This window comes from Sorex araneus, chromosome 4, assembly GCF_027595985.1.
Source record: "Sorex araneus isolate mSorAra2 chromosome 4, mSorAra2.pri, whole genome shotgun sequence".
NCBI classification, from domain to species: domain Eukaryota; kingdom Metazoa; phylum Chordata; class Mammalia; order Eulipotyphla; family Soricidae; genus Sorex; species Sorex araneus.
This window is the reverse complement of record NC_073305.1, coordinates 23007596-23011494: the sequence shown is the minus strand read 5'-3', so window position 1 is coordinate 23011494 and position 3899 is coordinate 23007596.

Here is a 3899-nt window from a genome sequence, read left to right as displayed (position 1 = left end):
GTGGAAATAGGTACTAATGTAAGTCTTTTGTTGTTGTTTTATTGAAGGGGGGGCACGGTGGTTTGGGCCACACCCAGTGATGCTCAGCACTGGCTCTGCACTTAGGAATTACCCCTGGCTGGCTCAGGTGACAATATGGGATGCTGGGGATCAAACCTGGGTTGGCTGCTTGCAAGGCAAATGCCCTACCCATTCTACTATTGCGCCAGCCCTAATGTAGGTCTTTCGTGAAAGTCAAACGATGTAACTTGGGTCATCAAGATAGTTTTGGGGTTAAGGCTCTGGCCTTGCAGACAGCTGGCCTATCTCTGGCACCCCATCTAGTTCCCCCAACCCTGCCAGGAATGGTCCCTGAGCATCGAGTCAGAAGTAAGCCCTGAGCACTGCTAGAGGTGGCCCCCAAACAAACTGAAATATGTAACTCAAATCTTTGAAAAGCAAGAGATACCTATACCAAAGATTAAAACAGTGTATGACACATGGTACTCAATAATACCTTTCTTCCATTTCCCTTTTCTTTTCCTTTCCTCTGTTCTGCAAAAGGCTATCTTCTCAATGACTAGGAAATATATTACTTTGATCTAAAAAGAGCTAATTTAGACATGGATTGCAGTGAATAGAAACTTACCTCATTTCTCACCTCATGCCCTTAGAATGTTAACAGTTTTATGTGCATTCATCCAGATGGCCAATACACACACACACACACACACACACACACACACACACACACAGAGGTATTTATATTGTGCACTTAAAAAAAGACAAATGATATAGCACATAACAAACACACTACTGTGATTTTTGGAAAAGGAAATACCGGTATTGAGAAATAATTCACATGCCATACAATTCACCAATTTACATATGCCTTGCTTTGTATGTATCACTTCTCTCAGATAGTTCTGTTCCAGCAGGATTACAATTTCTTTCCTCTGGCTGCACTTCATCCTTACTAGATGGATGCAGCGTGATTTGATTACTCAGTCTTATAGTGTTGGGCATTTAGATTGCTGTATGGTCTTCAGTGCAGGTATTGGTGCTTGTTAAATATTGCTCCGAAGTTTTATCTTCCCGTTTCTATCTGTCACTTTCCTGAACTCATCCTCAATGATGTCTCTAACCAATCAGCATCTACAGTTGTTTCCAGAATATGCCTTGATATTGGGGTTATTTTTGGCTTAATGCTTTTAATATATACTGAGTAACTTACTACCACTACCACCATGCATTATGATAATGTGCTTACAGAAAAGAAACAGAAAAATTGAAGAAAATTTGTTGTTTCTTTTGCTAGATCATTATTGACTAATTGTCAAAGCTATGTTTGGCAAGATAACCATGGACACATCCTGCATGTTGTAAAGTCAAGTTCAATCAATGTCCCATCTCCATTGCACGTAATGGGCTACCAGAACACTGGTTCTCACCCCTTTTGCAGAGGACCTGCGTTGGTCTATGGACCAACAGTTAACAGACAACTGTGCTAGATCAGTACTTTCAGACCTCTATATGGTCAGCTGCCTGATCCCAATGACAGCTTCATCCTGGATTGCTGGAGCAGTTCTTCTCAGAAGCCCAGGCTGAAAAGAGGATTCCTCAAGAGCTGACTCATATGTGAGGGATTTTTCTGCCTTCTAATCAAAGCATGAAATACACAGACGTTTACCATGCCAGGAACAACTCTCAGCACTTTAGATGATACATTACACTCAGCTGCTCTTTATGAAGATCCCAGAAGCTGTTATGATCCCCACAATCCCATAACGCAGATGACTTAAGGGGTTCCATAGGGGTTCTGGAACTTGTCCCAGATCTTCAGCTGACTCCAGATTTGCCTGGGAGCATGATTCCTTACGTTGTTGTTATCTTTTTGTTTTAGAGTTTACTCCTGGCTCTGCTCAGGGATCACTCTTCGTGATGCCTGGGGAACCGTAGCCAGGACTGGGGATTGAATTCAGGCTGGTTGCATCGAAGCAAGTGCTCTACCCACTGGGCTATCTCTCTGGCCCGACTGTTCCTGTCTTTCACCATTTTGTGGTTGATTCAAAGCATGCGCTCCAATTCTTTGTTCCATCTCTCTAGTCCCTTGGTTCCTTTATATTGTTGCCTACTGCTCTACTGTAGAGGCCAGCAAAATGGGGTGTTTGTGTTACTGAGTAACATCACAGTAAGGGAAATCCAGGCACAACAGCTGGGCGCACATAAGGCATGCAATAGAACATAATCATCATGCTAGTTCTGAGAGTCACATTCTCTTCCTGCTACATTCTTCCAGTGAAGATGTATTCTCTGGAGTTTTAAAGGCTTTCAGGAATCTCCTATGAAAACACAAACATCCTTGAGAAAAAATAAAGACTCTTTGGTAGGAGCCATGGGTGAAAGGAAAGGCTGAGCTCCCAGCTCTGCAGCCACTGAGACCTGGGTGGCCTCAGGCCCTTCCTATAGCGCCTGCCTCAGTTTCCTCACCAGAGAAAGTAGGACCAGAGTAGAGGCCCCACTCTGCCCTTGAAGCTCCACATGGGACCTGGATAGAGAGACTCTAAAGAACAAAACCCCTAGCATCCAACGGCTGCTCTCAGTGTGTGCCCCAACTGTTCACCAGCTCAGTGGGCAAATCTCTCTGAGGCTCATCTACACACGAGGCTCCACCTGGGACCTGCATGAAGCCTCAGCACAGGCGAAGTGGACAGCCTGCACCTGAGCGGGCTGGGAGGACAGCAGCTTCACTTCCAGATTTTGTTTTTAGTGGTCCTCCCTCCCTCCCTTCCCCCTCCCCTCCCCTCCCTGTTCTCCTTTCCTCCCTGGCTCCCTCCTTCCTTTGGGGATCAAACTGGGTCAGCAGCCTGCAAGGCATGGGCCTTAATCCCTGTACTATTCCTTGAAGGACCAAAGCAGACCAAAGACCCACAAGTACAACACAAGGACCTGGCCAGTTGGCTGGACTTTGAGGCCTCTCTCCTTGGCAGGGCCCCTTATGCCCCCCCCCTTCCTCTTGGTGTGTGTGTGTGTGTGTGTGTGTGTGTGTGTGTGTGTGTGTTGGGGGCGGGGATGTTAACTGCATGGCCATGGGTATATGTGTGTTGGGGGCGAGGATGTTAACTGCATGGTGTTATGTGTGTGTGTTGGGGGTGGGGATGTTAACTGTGCATGGCCACGTGTGTGTGTGTATGTGTGTGTGCACGCGCGCGTGCTTGCACGCTCAGCAGAATGTTAACTGTGGATGGCCACACTTCCCCTGATCGGGACATGGACTAAGGCAGTAAGCACCCACCCAAGGGCCTCTGCACAAGCAACCCACACCCTCACACCATGGAGAAAGAAGACAACGGGGCGAGGCATGGGACAGGCTTGCGACAGTGCCTAGCAAACACTCCACAGATGGGATTCTCTGTGGCTCCTCGGCCCCCCGCCCCCACTCTGACTTGTAACTTCGTCTGGGGCTGGGGGCGGGGGGGGGGGGCGTGTGGGGGTGTGAGAAGAGAATCCCGAGAGCGAGCGAGCGGAAGGGAAGGCTTCTCTCCGGGGCGGCCAGGGGCTCGGGGGCGCGGCCGGGTCCCCCGTGGCTCATTAACACCCGGGTTGCTGAGTCACGTCTGCGACCGACCGGGCCCGGGCGGGGCGGCCGACGCCGGGAGCCGGTTTCGCGCAGCGCGCGGCGGGGGAGGGGCGGGCGCTCCTGCGGGCGGGCGGGGCTGCTCCGGGGGGCACCGCGCTCCACTGGCTCCCCGGCCAGGCGCGAGGAGATGCTCAGAGCAGTTTGCCAGGCAGGAACCTGCTCCCTCCCTCCCTCCTTCCCTCTGTCGGGTGTCCGAGCTGAGGCCTGGAGGGGGCCGGGGAGAGGGGTTGGGGCGGGGGGGGGCGGGGGCTCCGTGCGCAGACCGAGCCCCCCGCTCGAG